This window comes from Lissotriton helveticus, chromosome 11, assembly GCF_964261635.1.
Source record: "Lissotriton helveticus chromosome 11, aLisHel1.1, whole genome shotgun sequence".
Taxonomy (NCBI): domain Eukaryota; kingdom Metazoa; phylum Chordata; class Amphibia; order Caudata; family Salamandridae; genus Lissotriton; species Lissotriton helveticus.
This window is the reverse complement of record NC_136072.1, coordinates 207,748,754-207,768,545: the sequence shown is the minus strand read 5'-3', so window position 1 is coordinate 207,768,545 and position 19,792 is coordinate 207,748,754.

Sequence of the window (19,792 nt, the reverse complement as noted above, 5' to 3'; positions counted from 1 at the left end):
CTTGGCGGCATTGAAAGAGTCTTCGTAACAGAGGAAATCTCCAAGCAGTTCCTCTTCTGTACGCCAAGGCTTGAAAAGTTGCAAAAGTGCTAAATAGAAAAACTCTTTTCTTTCAGGAGATTCGCCACTCAATTTTCGATGGTTTACCAAAAGACATTTTCTTTGCTTGACCAGACATCCCTCACTTCCAATTACAGCATACACTCCTTTATCAATATGTGGTATATAAATAAATAATACCGGATCTAGGTTTGACTGGACATAGCAATAACAGATAGCTCAATAAATAAGAGTCAAGATTCGAGGTAGTAGGAGTTTGCAGGTTTAATACAGCATAAGGACAGGAACAGGACAACCTGCACAGGAATAGAATGGCAGAGCCCGGCAGCTGCCGGGGCTGGATCTGGGATGAGCGCGCTAACTTTAATAACAAAATACAACATATATATACTAAAACAATTGCATTACAGTGAATACAGTAGGCGGAGCAGTGGGTGTGGTCAATAGCAGTCGCGAAAGATAAGGGTGAAAGTGGGTGTAACAGTAGGCGTATACATAGACATGTGATGTAAACGTAACAGAATATGTCATAAATGGGGCGGAAACATGGAGGGGGCTACCTGAGGAGCCGGGACCTCTAACCTAATGGTGCGCGTAAACTGACAATGACGTGTTACTAGGAGAAGCTGGGGGCTATGACTTCTGCGCTAGGAGCAGAGACTGAAGTCTGGAGAGTCAGGGCGACATGTACCTAAACAATATCTAGTATCTGATGTTTAGAGAACATGTTGATATAAACTAAAAGGTATCGGGGTAAAGGCTAACAGACTCTAAGACTGGTGCATGCATTATTCTACATGTAGTGTGTGTTGAAGAATATTAAATGACCATTAATACAGTATTTCTCTTACATGGAGACGTAAAGGCTAGACGATGACTGAAACTATTGATGCGATTCAGTAGCTTAGGAATGCAGAGAAGGAGGGCTGGACTGATAACTAGAATCATAACATACTTTTGGCAGACTAGCAGGCAGAGCCAGGCTGAGCCGGGCACTGTGAGGCAGGAAGTAAGTGAAGGGTCAGGAATACAGGTGGGGGCTGTATCGCTCCTCAGCGAGGGCTCAGGAGACAGGAGCTGAATCTGGTGTCCGGGCCCTTTTGAGGCCTAGAAACGGGGACTTTACAATGAAATAACGTGCACACTGAGAGACGTGGCAACGTAACTTTACATAGGCCTAATACTCGTAGCTTTCACGAGAACTGGGAACTAGCATACTAGGGATGGACACAACTGTAATTGCGTCTTTAATCGAACATGGGGAATACATATGCATATTAATCATACACACATAACGTAAGATGGGGAACACGTAGGGACACAGAACATGGCAAAATTTACTTTTCCACATTCCCTCCTTGTCACTACGTTTCCATCAGGAAACATCAATATTCATGATACCATCTATCATTTCATACAGTATCATTTGCTCGTCTCGGATTTTCTTGGAACGGGATTTAGAACGGGACTTGGGACTAGGAATACAAGAGGTAGCACAAATGCCACAAATCGCAGGGCCACATTGTATACATAGGCAGCAACTGAATATGATCGCTACTGCAATACCTAGAAAGGACAATACTTTCCATCCCCAGGCGGAAATTATATTCCAGAACCAACCGGACCATGTCCAGGTGCCTGGATCTTGGTGTAACATATGGGCAATTTTATGGAGTCTGGTTATAGCTGAATAAACAGACGGCGCGTTATTAGGAATGAAAATGCAGCAACTAGATCCGATGACTCTACAAGCCCCGCCCCTATCGGCCAGTATGACGTCAAGGACGAGACGATTCTGGAGCACGACAATTCTCATAAAGGATTGCTCCTCGGTTAAATTACCTAGAGCAGAAGTAGTCTCAATCACTACTGCTTCGAGTGTTCTGGTTAATCTACGTATTAGTTTACTATTCACAACAGTACCTAAATAAGGGAAGACACCTTTATTGATATCTATATATTGTTCTAGAGCAGTTTCAGTATAATCGACAATCAGGAGGTCTCTCTTGTGTCTGATATGTACTAGGTGGGAATTCCTATGGTAGTCAGGTGGGGCTAGAAAAACTGGTGGCAGTAGGAAGGCAATGTAACAGGTTCCCTCCCAATCGAGGGGCAGACGAACATATGCGGTCTGACCACAAACAAAATAAGAATGACGTGAAGCTTTGAAAATAGATTTCCCACTGTCACTATACTTGACAATAGTAGTACAATCACTATGTCCTAAATGTACGGAACCATTCTTTCGGACACATAATTCGCCTTTAACTGGTAGTACTGACATAGCAGGTAAGTCTGGAGTAGTATCAGACTGAACATTCAGGACCATGAAATTCGAAGAATAATTACCTAAATTATAAACTTCATTTTCTAGATCTAACCCTGTTCTGTGGGGAAGACCTTGCTTGTCTGGAAAACATGTACTGTTAAGAAAAGACATATCTGTTGAGGATGACGTTAACGTGGACCATGCTCCACATGAACCATTATGTGAAAATGGATAAGGAAAGAGTGGCAGAACTCCCTTCGGTGTCTGGAAAGGGGGGAGTCGACCACACACCCAACAATTAGTGGCATTGCTGGTCTGGTGTGAATAATGTAACATGCGGATAAAGGAATTATTACGCATAGCAAGACGATAAGATAGTTCATGAGAAGGCAGATCACTAAACGTGTGCTCTACTGTAGCAATAGAAGACTTATTTACATGAGAAACTGGAAAACACAAATAAAATGCATAACCTGTGCAGGTAATCATGAGGCTGAAAAACAATATGAAACTTAGAAAAACGATACATCGGATTGAGTTTTGACTAACTCTCTCACTATGGGGGTCTATTTTATACATGTCAGAAACCGGTCTAACCGTTTCACCTAGGGGAGGACTTAGACAATCAAACTGGCTGACTTATTTTACTAGACCTTAATTTCTTCTTATACTCCTGTTGCGGAGTTTTCTCTAACAGGGAGGGTTTAGTATCATTGTCTTTTGCGGGACAGTCCTTAAGAATAGTACTTTGGCAATCCTTAAAATCCTCGGAAATGTTCTTGGAAACAGTCTTTAATCCATAAAACTTTTTCACGTGAGACAGGTGGACCCAGCCCTTCCTGCCTTCCAGCTTGACGGCAGTACGGGTGGCCAGAAGGACCTGTTTTGGCTCCTTCCAGCGAGGCTCCAGCGGACTTGAACGATCAAAGTTCCTCACAAGAACCAGATTTCCGGGAACGATCTCATGCGGTGCCACCTCGGTATTGTCTGGAAATGCGGCGGCAACCTGTGAACGACAAGAGTGTAGGGCAGACATCAAGGAAGCTAGGTAATCTGTCAGCATATTACTTGAAACATCGGTAATACTTCGAGGTCTAGGTGTACCCCACATGTTAGGGGGGCGGCCGAATACGACCTCGTACGGGGACAGACCTGATCTGGAATGTGCGACCATGCGCATATAAAACAAAGCGACTGGCAGAGCTACTAGCCAGTCTACACCTTTCTCTTTACATATTTTGGCAATGCGGATTTTCAGGGTCTGGTTATGTCTCTCTACTAGACCGGCTGCTTCAGGATGGCGTACACAATGGAACTTCCACTGGTACCCTAACAAAAGGGAAACATGTTTCATGAGCTCAGATGAGAATGGCTGGCCGTTATCAGAATATACGACCCTAGGGAGTCCGTAGCGGGGGAAGAATTCACGAACCAACTGCTTGGCAGTGGTCGTGGCTGTGTAATCTGGGACTGGATATGCTTCTGTCCACCTGGACAAAGCGCATACAACTACAAGGACATACTTGAAACCTCGACATCGCTCCATCTGAATATAATCCATCTGGAGGACTTCAAAAGGGTGATCAGGGGGCTGGAATCCACCTTGTTCCACCGGGACACTTTTACCTGGATTAAACTGGCAACATATAATACAGGTACGGACTTTCTGCTTGGCTGCAGCTCGTAAATGCTTGTTAAACCAAATGTTCTGGATACTGTCTAACATGGCTTTTTCTCCTAAATGTGCTGGACTATGTGCGGTATTGATAATGACTTGAACCATAGAGTCGGGGAGAAACCATGTGGCTCTACCCTTCGTTACCCATCCCTGATCTGTCTGGACCCCTCCTTGTTCGGACCATTTCTTGATTTCATCGGGAGTAGCATGTAACTGGATATCTATGACATCTTGAGTAGGGTCCTTAACTGTCATACAGGTAGTCGGAGCTGGAGTATGTGTCTGTGTCGGATTAACTGAAATGTCTGGAGTCTGTGCTGTAAGCTTGGCTGTGCAATCTGCTAGATCATTACCTTGGGAAATAGTGTCAGTAACTTTCGTATGTGCTTTGCATTTCATGATAGCAATAGATGTCGGTAAATGTATGGCATCTAACAGGGCTTGAATAAGGAGACCATGCTGAATCTTGGTTCCATGAGAAGTCATGAAACCTCTCTCCTGCCAGAGCACTCCAAAGTCGTGTACAACTCCGAATGCGTAGCGTGAATCTGTGTAAATATTAACTTTCAGGTTCTTGGCGTGTATGCAGGCTTGGGTCAGAGCAACTAGCTCTGCTGCTTGAGCAGACAGGGTGTCAATACGGTGTGTTTCTATAACTTCAGTGTCAGTAGTCACTGCATACGCGGCTACTAGTTCTCCTGTACTTGTTCTCATACATGAACCATCCACATAAAGTGTCAGGTCGGGATCTGGTAATGGAATATCTGTCAGATCTTGTCTTGGCTTTGTCATAGTGTTAACTACTTCCACACAGTCGTGTGTGGCAAGATTTGAAATAACTGACGGTAACAGTGTAGCAGGATTTAGAACGTTGCAGCGTCTGATTTCTATGTGTGGCTGGAACAGTGTCAGTTCATAACCTGTTAAACGTGCAATTGTCAAGTGCTGAGTCTGGGTTCGGTTTAAAAGAACTTCCACGGAGTGTGGAACTTGTACTGTCAGGGAATGTCCTAATACTATGGAATCACTTTGTCTGATAGCTAGTGCTGTGGCTGCAACTGACTTGAGGCACACAGGCAGAGCCTGGGCTACAGGATCTAATGTGCTCGAAAAATAAGCACAGGGCTTGTATTGTCCTGCTTGATCTTGTGTGAGAACAGATAATGCTGTACCTTCGCGTTCTGTGACGAAAAGTGTAAAAGGCTTACTGTAGTTCGGTGTAGCTAGAACAGGAGCTTGGCATAAAGCTTTCTTTAACTCATTGAAACTAAGTGTATGTTCAGATGTCCAAGGGAGGACAGTCAATACGGCTGCCTCCTGTGTCGTTAACTGTATCAGTGGTTTGGCCAAAAATGCATACTGAGGAATCCATTGTCTGCAATAAGAAGTAAGGCCGATAAAAGCACGTACCTCCTTCTGTGTCTTGGGTTGAGGAAGACTCGCTATTAACTGGATACGGTCTGGTGTCAACTGCCTACCCCACTTGGACAGTAAGTGGCCTAAGTAGATCACTTGCTGGACACAGAATTGAAGCTTCGAAGGGGACACCTTGTGCCCCATCTCGGCAAGGAAATACAAGACTGTAAGTGACGCTCGCTCGCAAGCACGTTCAGAACGGGCTGTGATCAGTAGATAATCGACATACTGGAGCAGGGCAGTGTCAGTTGGCATGTGAATATTGTCTAGTTGTCTCTTAAGTGCTTGACTGTAAATGCTAGGACTTTCCGTGAAACCTTGAGGAGCTCGTGTGAACATATAGCTCCTTCCATTTAAACAAAATCCGAAAAGAAACTGGCTGTCTGGATGAATGGGGACACTGAAAAACGCGTTCTTGAGGTCTATGACTGTGAAAAATGTTGCTTCGGAATCAATGGCTGTCAATAGGGAAGAGATGTCTGGAACAACCGGATACTGGGGAATTATACATTTATTGAGTTCTCGAAGGTCAATCACTAATCGATATACTGGGGGTGCATTTGGATCAGTACGTTTCATGACTGGAATGATCGGAGAATTACATACATTGGAGTCAGTTTCTACAACTACTCCTTGAGCCATGAGCTCGTCAATAATTTTGGATAAGGCTGTTACAGCCTCAGGTGGCAATCTGTACTGTCTGATTCGTGGTAACACTACACCTGGTTTGAGAGTCACACGATGGGGTGTGATTTGCATAAGACCTACATCAGTTGGACCTTGCGCCCATAGATGCTGCGGAACATTAGACAATCTTGGATCAAAATCTCGTAATACATAGTGACCCTTGAAGTCACGTAGAAACAGTCGTATTCCCTCTGGGGAACAGCAAATAACTGCACCTAATTCTTTCAGTGTCTTAATGCCTAACAGATTTTCTGGACATGACTTCGTAAGTAACAGATCAGTAGTGCGGGACAATGGACCTACTTCTAGAGTAACTGGCTTAGATATCTCGTTTACAATAGGCTTTCCTGAAAATCCAAGGGAAACATTTCTAGAGCCTGAGAGCGGAGCCCCTGGAACTTCGTCGTGACTAATGGTGGTCCTACTTGCCCCTGTATCAATCAAAAACTTTCTGTCTTTCCCTAGTACTTGACTATGAACATAGGGACCTTCTTGATCTACAGGTATCTCGATGAGAGGCAAGCCTACCTCCCTCTCTAGGCTGTTTCATGAATACGGTTGATACTCTGGATACTCGGACTGTGCATACTGGTACATCTGCTGTGTAACATGCTGTGTTGCAGCAATAGGCTGCGGTGCTGGAACTGTCTGTTGTGCATTCTGTGGCTGAGAAGTCTGTGAAACTTGTTCTTGTCTAGGCGGACGTGGTCTTTCTTTAGTCTTACCAGTAGCTATATTGTGTTTCAGGACTGCACACTCGTTTATGAAATGACCTGGCTGTTTACAATAATTGCATGTCCCTTTAACGGGAGCTGCATGATGACTGGCTTGATTCGTACCCCTCTTCTGACTGTCTTGAGGAATAGATTGTGCAACTAGTACTTTCAATTTCGTGTCTTTCATACGTTTCCTTTCGTGTTCTTGCTCTTCTCTGATTCTATTCTGATGATACTGGAGCATCTGTAACATCTGGGACGGGGTACTAGCTTGCCATGTACTTTCGACTTTCAAAACTCGATTCTTAACTTGTGGACTTGAATTCTCGACTAATTTAGTAACAAAAAGATGAGGGTATGACTCACTACTCGTCTTCAAGCCACTGTTTATAATAAAGCATTTCTCAAATCTAGAATAAAAATCACTAGTGTCTTCGTCTTGTTTCTGTTTACAGGCTGAGATTGCATCCCAGTCTTCCTTTTTAGTTGCTAATAATCTGGGCAAAACTTGTATTAACAGTTCTGGTAATTCCTTACATTTCTCTCCAAGACCGGTACCTGGTACTCGTATCTTATCTTCAGCTTCTAGAACTGCCCAATCGATCTTTTTCTCTCCCACCTCCCATTCTTTTTCCTTGAGTTTCTCGTATACCCCTGCGGGCAATAGGATTTTTAGCATTTTAATAATATCTGGATAAGTGTATTCTCCCATACGGAGCATGTCTTTTAATTCTCGGTGGAACCCTGCTGGATCTTTGTCGTGACAGGGAATTAATTTCTTCATCTCTAAGAGTTCCATCTTTGTAATCGGGGTGTAAACAAATACTCTTTGCATTTCACCACCTGCTGTCCTGACTGGGTGTACTTCTCGTAGCGGGTTCTGTCTATCTATGTAAAACGGTTTACTTTCTGGAGGTGAGACATGAACAAAATGCGGGTTCAGGAACGTTCTATATTTGTGGCGCTGTTCTAGAATGACACTAATTAAATCGGTACCTAAACCTTTCCATCTATACTGGAGTAACTCGTTCAGGACATCATGTAACGGATCTGGATCAGAATGTTGACCCTCATACAGAGTAATGAGGTGTTGGATCATATACATACCCACCAGTCGTTGCTCGGCTGGGGGCAGTTTCAGAAACATTTGTGCCACTATTTCGTCTGGAAAAGTGGTAGAATCAGTAATCCATCGGACTGCTGATCGGGCTAGTTCTTGTTCATGCATAGTACTTAACTTACTATAACCGATTCGTGATTTCAGAATATGATCGGTAGCTTGAAATACTTGTTCTAGAGAACCTTGTTCTGGTGCTGGGAGATGAACAGTTTTCTTGCGTTCTAGGCGTAAATGGCGGTCTGGAAATCTAGATTTTCCTACATACGCTATTCTGGCGGGATTCTCGTCGACTACCTCTTCAGTAGAAGAGTCATTCTCTTTCTCGCTTACTTGTGCTGCTTTACGTTGTTCGTGTAACTTTATTATTTCCTTACGAATTCTCTTGTACATACTCTCTATACTACTGATAGTTCTGTGTTTACCCTCGGCTATATTATCACTCCACCTTGTCAGGATTCTCATTTCGGCCGGATCTTTGGACGGGTAATCTTGTTCTCTTATTAAACAATTAATCAGAAACTTTAATATCATGAGCTGGATCTCAGCTTTCCTTTGAGACATGGCTTCGCCAATACTTTCTGGATCATCCCCTGTACGGATGAAACGATATATTCTGTCTAGATCTTCTTTCATATTCGGTAGGGTGTCCAAATACCCGGTCACCCGTCTTACACGGATGGAATATATAACTGTACTATCATCACCTGCAACTGGATCATAGCGGCATTCAGTAAGAGCTCGTCGGATATCTGCAACGGACTTATATTTGGGCGTACGCTGTAACGCACATTCATGTAACTCGACTAACGTTACTCATTGGTGTGGTGGCGGGGTACCAGGAGGACCTCCTCCTGCGGCCCCTATACTGGAATCGTCGACTGATACTCTTCGTGCTGGCAGAGTGGGAAATTGTAATGTAGGCTGGACCGGGGGTACCGTGGCAGGTACTCCGGTGTCTGGAGGAGCAGGAATGGCATTATTTACAGGAGCTGGCGGAACAGGATTTGCATATTCTGGAACCGTGTCGTCCAAGTAGGACGAGATGAAAATATCAGCTGCGGTCGGTTTGTGACGTAGCTTGGTCGGAACTAATAGTGGCGGAAAATTACTGGATGCCTCCGGGGTCGCTTTTGGCAAGCCCTCGGCAAGAAGAGGATACATACCCTTAATGAGGGCATTTCTCTGTCTGTCTGACTGTTCGGTTTTAACTCGTTCACCTATCTCGATTAATTCCCTTTCTTGGGCTCGTTCTAAGGATTCTCTACTTAATTCTGACTTTCTGATTTCTTTTTCGGTACTTTTATGAGATTCTTTGCGCCATAACTCGATGGCATCTTTCTGTGACTGTCTGGCTTTCTTTTTCCATAATGCTTCTTCTACTCGCATGATGCACTCGGCATCCCATGTACCCGATACGGGCCATCTATACTTTTCTTCTAACTGTTTGGTATACTCTACCCATAAATCTAGATACAATATGGCACTTATGCCATGCTTCTGATACATAAAATGACCTGGACTGTCCCTAGGCGGGACAGGAACTGCTTCTTCTAACAGACCTTTTCTAGTTCTTAACTGACGTAGTCTGGAAAATAACGGCATGACTGAACTGTAATCTGGACACAATACAATACACAATGAACACGATAATTACACCACTTTCATACCACGACATTAAAATACATGAAGAACATTTAAAATAACAGTTCGGACAGAATACTACCTGGAATACTGAAAACAGAATACATGAATTTCTCGAGAACAGAACTGACTAGAACAGAGACTAGATGCACTGCTGAAACAGTACGAAACTTACCGGTCTCATAAAGAGACACGTCAGGACCCGCATCCACCGAAGTTGACACTTCGTTTTGGGATCTGTGTACCACCAAACCCCACGGACCAGAGACAATTAGATTGACCCTGTCTAGATACTACCCCAGCAACGGTACTCACCGGGCAGCAAGAACGGAAGGCCTCGGACTGGACTGGACTGCTTCGACGCCGGACGGATGAACTTCGGACTTCTGTTACGGGTGGGCCTCCGGATACCTCGGACCTTGGACTCTCGGCTTGGGCTCTGGTCGGGACTCGCCGCGTTCCTCCACCGCCTCGTCTGGATGCTGGACCGCAACCTCCGTCTCCTCCGTAGGCCTGAGGGATACTTGAAGCAGAAATATCTGCACGTGCCCGGTATGGTTCCGTCACGGCTGCAGAGGGTCAGGGGGCATACGTGGCTTCGCCGGCGCGTGGGGAAAGGGCAAGTCCCTATTCGGGCGCCATTATGTGGTATATAAATAAATAATACCGGATCTAGGTTTGACTGGACATAGCAATAACAGATAGCTCAATAAATAAGAGTCAAGATTCGAGGTAGTAGGAGTTTGCAGGTTTAATACAGCATAAGGACAGGAACAGGACAACCTGCACAGGAATAGAATGGCAGAGCCCGGCAGCTGCCGGGGCTGGATCTGGGATGAGCGCGCTAACTTTAATAACAAAATACAACATATATATACTAAAACAATTGCATTACAGTGAATACAGTAGGCGGAGCAGTGGGTGTGGTCAATAGGAGTCGCGAAAGATAAGGGTGAAAGTGGGTGTAACAGGAGGCGTATACATAGACATGTGATGTAAACGTAACAGAATATGTCATAAATGGGGCGGAAACATGGAGGGGGCTACCTGAGGAGCCGGGACCTCTAACCTAATGGTGCGCGTAAACTGACAATGACGTGTTACTAGGAGAAGCTGGGGGCTATGACTTCTGCGCTAGGAGCAGAGACTGAAGTCTGGAGAGTCAGGGCGACATGTACCTAAACAATATCTAGTATCTGATGTTTAGAGAACATGTTGATATAAACTAAAAGGTATCGGGGTAAAGGCTAACAGACTCTAAGACTGGTGCATGCATTATTCTACATGTAGTGTGTGTTGAAGAATATTAAATGACCATTAATACAGTATTTCTCTTACATGGAGACGTAAAGGCTAGACGATGACTGAAACTATTGATGCGATTCAGTAGCTTAGGAATGCAGAGAAGGAGGGCTGGACTGATAACTAGAATCATAACATACTTTTGGCAGACTAGCAGGCAGAGCCAGGCTGAGCCGGGCACTGTGAGGCAGGAAGTAAGTGAAGGGTCAGGAATACAGGTGGGGGCTGTATCGCTCCTCAGCGAGGGCTCAGGAGACAGGAGCTGAATCTGGTGTCCGGGCCCTTTTGAGGCCTAGAAACGGGGACTTTACAATGAAATAACGTGCACACTGAGAGACGTGGCAACGTAACTTTACATAGGCCTAATACTCGTAGCTTTCACGAGAACTGGGAACTAGCATACTAGGGATGGACACAACTGTAATTGCGTCTTTAATCGAACATGGGGAATACATATGCATATTAATCATACACACATAACATAAGATGGGGAACACGTAGGGACACAGAACATGGCAAAATTTACTTTTCCACAAATATCTTCTTTGATGTTCCTCTTGAATATGTAATTTTGTAGAACCTCATACAGACAAACATTCTCGAGGTGACTGCTTCTATTTGGATAATATGTATCCAACATGTTGGTCTTCAAAATATCGGTACTTTTTGGCTCCTTTTCCGCCAAATACTCAATTTCCCGCACAGGTTTCAGAACTCGATTACGCGTTGCAGCAAGACCAAGACTCGCCCAAACGATACTCCTGGATTTGGCATAGAGACTTGCTGAAGACAACCGGTCAGAACATTCGTAAGCTCCGATTTCTCGATGTGACAACATCTTCAGACTGAAACTGTACAACTTCTTACGGAGGCTATTTTCATGGGAAATGTCCTCCCACATATCCTTCAATTCTGTCTTTTCTTTTTTGGTGATGTAAGATGTCACATACCGAGCCACAGCCATACAGTTATCAGCCACAAACTGTATATCCATGTTAGCATTCCACATGGACAAAATCACTGGGTTGTAGTCGTTGATGTACTTGGACTCTTCGTTCCTTTTCAAATTGTATGTGTTTTTAGGTGATTTCTTCATCACATTATGTCGCAGCGAAGACATCAAACTGTTCACTCTTCCTTTAGAAATCACCGGTCGTGGAAAGGCGAAACGACATTTGGTGTAGAACTTGTCCTTGTTTCTGAATTTACGACGACAGTACTTTCCACAACGATGGCTTTGGAAGCGTAAAACTTGTTCTCTTAGGCTTTTGTCTTCCTTTGCGTTTGGAACAGCACATGTAGAATACTGTTCTATGAAACTCATCACTAAGTCATCTGGATATGTTCCAAATTTAGGTGCATCCTTGATCCACAGCAGCATATGTATATGAGGAGCACCTCTTGCTTGGTACTCCTTTCTCCAGAAGAAATCCAACACCTCTCCAAGAGGTGGATTTTTCTTGTTCATGATGAAAGACATCATAGCTTCAAATCTATGATTGAAGTACCTGCATACATTCACTGGATCCAAAGAGCACAGTTCTCCGGGTGTCTTGAATTCGATATTTTCAATGTTTCCATTTGCCTCTCGTAGAAATTCAAGTAAGTCTTCCCAGCCATACTCGGCACAGCTGAGAGTGAGGAACCATGTGGGAGTTCCTAAGTTCCTCAGCATACATTTTAAATCACCATGACGACGGTACCAGTACTCATTAGTACCACGCTGACACGCCATGAGATTAATCAGGTGAGAATCCAAAATACTGTCTTGCACATTGACTTTATCCATAAAGTCACTTGCCGAGATGCTTTGCATTTGTACACCACTTTTCAAGATGTGGTTCACTGCATATCACAGTCCAGACAGATCGCTTTCAAACAGGAGATGAAACAAATAGGGAATGCATTGACGAAACCTAGGATCTTCTGCATACAATCGTAAAGTCCGGTATTCTGAAGCAGGAATTTGATCAGGTCGCTCATCATATCTTCCTCCTTGACCTGTTGGAAATAGCTGTGGGAAACACAGAGCTTCCAAACTTTCCTCCCAAACACTAATGGGACTCCCTTTGGCTTGTTTCATTTGAAACAACTCAATAGCATTCCCCATGACTTCCTTGGAATGCAAAGGATGAACAGTATAATGTTCATATATTTCTTCATTTTTAGAGGGTTCTACTTTTTCAATTTGACCAGCACACAAATCGCTATCCTCTTCTTCACTTACTTCCTCTTCTGCAACATATACATTCTTGTAGTACTTATTGTTTTTCTTCAAATACAATGTTGCCTTTTTGACTTTCCTAACATCTACTAAATCTTGCCATATTTTCTTACTCTTTGTCGGAATCCCGTTAACTAAGATAACCAGAGGTTCCTCTTCCACTTTCTCTACTCCAATTGTATTAATGTTTTTCTTCAAATCTAGAGGCAAATAAGCAACTCTTCCCTTTAATCCTCTCTGTAAATCTGATGGAGGCAATTTCCCTGTCTTTGGCTCAATTCTTACAATAGCCTGAAAGGGATGGATACTTTGAATCAAAATAGATTCATAAGTATTTAAATCCTTCAATTCAGAAGGAATCTCAACCAATTCCAGATTATTATGAACCGCTCTAGCAGGCATCCGGTTTTGATTTAATTTGTTACAACAATAAGTACACACACGTTGATCCAATCCCAAATCAAAACAATTTTCTACCATCAAGTATGTTGCAAAATCCTTCCATTCACTATTATTTTCCCTTTCACTTTTCGCATATAAATCCACTAACTTAGTCTGATTCTTATAATAAGTGCGTCGACAACACACACAAGTGAAATTAGGCCTCTCACTTGATTTCACCTGAAACGTGGCAATTTCCTTCTGAAAATTATCTGTACTGGAAACCTGTACACTATCTTCCACATTACCCTCTTCTTCTGGGTCAATTTCAACATTCTCATCTTTACTTGCAAAGTAACAAAACTCAATTTCTTCACAAATATTCTTCACCACTACTTCAGAACCATGCAAAAGAGCAGTGCATAATTGTTTAAGCATAATTGCTGGACTCTTAGCATAATACAACATTCTAACTAATTTCCTCACTTTATTATGATGCACTGCTAGCATCCTGAAATGATGAAAAACACTCTGGCATACTCTCCTGGAAAGACAAGCCAATGAATGACCATGCAAACCTGTCACTTCTCTCACTCTGCAAGGATCTAATTCTTGCAACATGTTCATTTTCTGTTTCAAACTTTTCTTATTAAATGTCCGTACATAATCACAAAGCAAATTGATAGAATCCTGTCGCACACTGCAAATACTACTACACTTCCAGGTGTACACAGGTCCCTTAGGACGTCTTCCTAAAACCTCATTACCTAACACCTCTTCTGCCTCTGTTGTCACAAGTTTTTCTTTTTCAACCACACATCCATCTTTCACCTCATATGCTCGACCACTGGTGTCAACTGCATGCACCAAATCATTATCCTGAAAGTAACTCTCCTCATTAAAAAATGCCTCAGAACTTGAGCTATGCGTCCATTCTCCTGAATAAACTTCACAAAAATTACTACGCTTAACTGTTCTCTTCCATCTACTATTTGTTTTGAAATCATAAATTACCTTGTTTAGTTTCCTAATTCTATTGATTATCAAAATAAATAACTTTCGCTTAATTTCGAATGCCTGATCAATAATTTTCTCAACTTTTTTTTTTTCTCTTATAAAAAAACACTTTCTGTTGACCTTTCTTAATATTTTTTAACAAATTACCAATTATCCTGTTGCGGAACATTCGTCTACGAATGTCCCTAAACTGATTTTTCCTTCTACTACCATGCACAGAGTTATCTCCTGCTCTACCAGTAACATTTTTGATTGTCCTTTCCTTTCCGTTTAAATTGGCTCTCTTTTTCTGGACTAAAACTTGTTCTGTAGGTATACTTTTGTTTCTACAAATGTTTCTAAGGAATGATTTCGTTCTCTTACCCGGTGCTTTCTTGGTGACTTGACGAGATTTTATTGTAGAGGACTGCTGCAAGCATTTACTAATCTGCTGTCTTTGACGTTTTGTAGCCTTTCGGATTCTATCCTTAGACGGCATTGTCTAATTTCGAAATGATCTGCAGTTGAATCTGTGGTAAAATATAATAAAAAATGTTATTAACCACTATTACCAAACAGTAAATCAAAAACAGGCGTCAAAAAATTAACATACTAGTTGTCAATTCTACATACAATAATTTTTACTGCATTATGAAATGTAAAACTCACAAATAGTTGCAAAGAAATGGAATGCTTCTACATTTGACCTGTGCTCTTTTATATATGAATCTGAACTAATTGTATTAGTATATTTTACTATTTCATTAAAGACACTTCACACAATTTGTTTTTGAAGTTGTATTTAATTTTAAATAAAACGGTTTACATGGTTACTTTTCATTTCGAGTAACTTAATTTTATTTTTAAAAGTCTTTATAGGTTAATAGGCTCTAGCAGGTCAGATGCCCACCCTATGTCATACAATTCTGACAAATCAGCATCCTCATCAACTACTTCATCATCCACAGGATATAAATCATCCAAGGAATCTACTTCCACTGACGTTTCAATGACAAGTTCAATGATAAGATCGAGATCAACAGATTGCTCATTATCACTCATGGTTGATGTTCTCGTTATCTTTAAAGAAAGAGAACAACAATGAGATGTTGCAGAGTAAGAGACAAATCTCAGACACTATAATAGTAAAATTATTTAACAAGAGTAACATTTTGCAGATATTATTTAACCATGTCCAGCGATGCTGAGGAGGTGAGGCCTATGTCCAAGTTTTCAGTGAACAGGACTCATCTCTTCTTAACCTTGGATAACCTCACCAACACTGTGTCCCCTGCTAATACTTAAATTTAAAAGGAGCAGATTTATGTTAGCTGGCGCATCCCCAGGGATGCACCAGTTAACGTGCGCCACTGCTCTGCCACCATGATGTGCCACATTTACAATGCAGAGCACCATTGAGCAAAAACAGCACAGATGCATCACGCATCTGTTCCACAAAAACGGCGCATTGCAGGAATCACGTCATAAACGCGACATATCTACTGCAATGCACAGTGGCAAGCCACACATTGCATGGTGCATCTCTCCTTATGCCTGTTTCAAACAGGCGTAAGGATTTGATTCAGCAATGCCATAAAGGTGACTCAGTGAAATCTTCTTAATTTTACTGTGTTAGTTTTACAGGGCTTTCATGCAAATGACTGCCCACCCTGCAACAAAACGCCCACATGAAACCTGACGCAATTTTCATGTGGGGCAGTACTTTACAGCATGACACATCTTCCTTGATGCTTCAAGTTGTAAATATGTCACAACATAGCGCATCTTTTGCTCCGCCGCTGCGTCACAAAAGTTTGAGGTGAGGTCTACTCAGGGTTACTGATGAAATTTAGGCTTGTTGAAGAATATAGAGGAGATAATACATGTGCAGGCCTACCAATGAAGTGAGGCCTATCTTGCAACATGGTACATCTTGTAAATCACTGCTGCATTATAAAAGTGACGGAACAGCAGCACAAAAGAGGCGCACAGCCATCATAAATCTGCCCCTAACACTTTAAGTGATTGATTCAGGATGACGATAAGGTGTGGACTATCTACAGCTTTGTTTGAGGTGAGGCCTACTCAGGGTTGGAGATGAAATTTAGGCTTGTTGAAGAGTACAGAGGAGATAATACATGTGCAGGCCTACCAATGAAGTGAATCATGTCCACTGCACTCTTGAACAAAGGCCAGACCTCCTCTATCTCCCTGAACACGCCTAAACCTCATCTGCACAATGTGATTCGTAATGTTAGGAAACACAGGTGATATAATTGAAAAACGTGCAAATATTTTTGCCCATTTAACAATCACATCACCTGTATTTCCTCAGCTTAGTTATCTCATTGTGCAGATGTAGTCTAGCATGTCCAAGAGTACGCAGAAGATGAGGACTGTATACAACAGAGCAATGTACATTACTCACCTCCCTTGACACTTACAGAAGCCTCAGTTTAATACTTCTCAGTTCAATATTTATTTAAAGAAGCAGACACCAATATGACCTTCTCATAAATGTGAAAAGTGTTTTTTTTTTTTTAAAAAACGATTTTCTGGTGTAAATTTGAAAACACAACACAGGTCCTATGTAGAAGCACACCCTATCAGTACTTAAATTAGCCAAGCACACATGGGGGCGTATTTACAAGGACCTTGCACCACGGGGAAATGTCTTAAATTAAAATGGAAAAAATAACATCAAAGGGACTCAAAGGCCTTGTAAATATGCCCCAAGCAACCTATGAAACTCTAGCAGTACATTTCAAGAAACCTAATTGATTTCAAAAAACGTTTTTAAACCTATCATGTAAAACAATTATATACCTACATTCATGGGGAAGTGACTTAAAATGCCCTAACACACATGAAAGCTTTTTTTTAAGGCCCTTGCACCTTTTTTTCCATCACTTTTAACATGGCTATGTAACTCAAAGAATCAAAATCTAAATTAGCCAAGCACACATGGGGGCGTATTTACAAGGACCTTGCACCACGGGGAAATGTCTAAAATTAAAATGGGAAAAATAACATCAAAGAGACTCAAAAACCTTGTAAATATGCCCCAAGCAACCTATGAAACTCTAGCAGTACATATCAAGAAACCTAATTGATTTCAAAAAACGTTTTTAAATCTATCATGTAAAACAATTAAATACCTACATTCATGGGGAAGTGACTTAAAATGCCCTAACACACAAGAAAGCGTTTTTTTAAGGCCCTTGCACCTTTTTTCCATCACTTTTAACATGGCTATGTAACTCAAACAATCAAAATCTAAATTTGCCAAGCACACATGGGGGCGTATTTACAAGGACCTTGCACCACGGGGAAATGTCTTAAATTAAAATGGGAAAAATAACATCAAAGGGACTCAATTGCTTGTTAATATATCCCAAGCAACCTATGAAACTCTAGCAGTACATATTAAGAAACCTAATTGATTTCAAAAAACGTTTTTAAACCCATCATGTAAAAGAATTATTCAACCATATTCACGGGAAGTGACTTAAAATGCCCTAAGACACATGAAAGCGTTTTTTTAAGGCCCTTGCACCATTTGTGCGTCACTTTTAACATGGCTATGTAACTCAAAGAATCAAAATCTATTTGTAAAACACTTGACACAAAGCAACATTTTAAATACACAACTTTCTTCTTAATTTTCTCCCTAAAGCATACTATTCTCTATTTAAATTAAATGAATCTTTTCTCACCTTAGCAAATACTTTTTGAGTTTGAAAACAGTCTCAGACACACACCAATTTGTCTTCAGAAGAGCAAAGGGTATGCACTCCAGAGGCTGCAACCAACAATGGCACAGAAATGCTGTAATTCATCACACATATCTCTAATGTCACCCAATCAAAACTCTTCCCTCACTTTTTTCAAATCAACACCCTTGCCCCTTCTGCCCTTTCTGCCTTTTTTCCAAAGCAACCACCTCCTGAAAGACCTCTGGTGTTTGAAAGTTCACACAACAATGTTGCAATTGAACTCTGAACTCTCAGTGCACCTGCGTATCCAGTGCAATCTTTCATAAAATGATTTTTTCTTCACCATTCAAATTACATCTTTCAAAGAACTCATCCATGCACCCTAACTTTCTGTTTTCAGCAATCAAAATCCACCAATCACTGCTACTGAATCATTAGCACAGAAACTCCACAGTTTTTTTCATTATAAACTCTTATTTTTTCAACTGCCATTTCATTCCCACACTTCATCTGACTGCAACAGAACCTCCTCTCACCATGTTTTCTGTCTGGATTGTTGGACATAGTTACATCCACTGGGCTCAAAGGTATGCTGATAACAGAAATTTACCTAACCTCAATTTACAAAACGTGGAAATCAAGTGGATTGGCCACAGAGGATTAAAATGTCACCAATTGACACCATTGGTGAAAACCTTTTTGCATTTGCCAAAACCTGACCTGTTAATTGTGCACTGTGGAGGAAATGACTTGGGCACTTTGACTGGGGTAGGTCTGGAAATGCTTTAAAAGGACACCTTTGACCAATTGATGGCACTTTTTCCTCAAACTGCCTTGGTATATTCCAATATATGCCAAAGACAGAAATGGAGGTGGTCAAACGAATTTTGTCCACAAATTGAGAAATCGAGGAAGCATGTAAATAAGTCTGTTTCAGCTTACATGAGAGACCATGGAATGGGCTGCATCTACAACAATAACTTGCGTTACTACATGCAAGATATCTACAGAGGAGATGGAGTTCACTTCTCAGATGAGGGGAACAGAGTTTTCATCCTCAATTTAAGACTATATATTGGTACCTACTTATAAGTACCTAAATGTACCACAGACCCAAAAGCTCTTCTCAGAGCTACCCTAACTATGATCACTATAAACAAATTTTAAATGTAACTTTTTTTTACTAATTTTCACAATTTACGCTTTCCGGATCGCTACCCGGTACGCGCACCGGACGCAAACCGCGCGAAAATTTGAAAAAAAATGGGGGTTTTTCGCACATATGGGCCTCCTCAGCCACCCTCAGAAAACCTAGGGGGTCAGGATATGTCTACCGTGCCCCCTTCTACCCATTCTAAACATTATTTGCCCTCCATCTTGTATCTCAATTCTACCGAAACACAAAATGGAGGACTCCCGTAACACTGCCGGTTCGCGTGCCTGGGCGCGCAGTGAGAAGCGCTCGCATAAAAAAGGTGGGAAAGTAATTTACAGAAAAACCACTGGAGACACTTTCACCAAATATACATTAGCTCATACTACATACCAATCCCTACCATTTTCACAAATTTGGTTGGAATTCCATT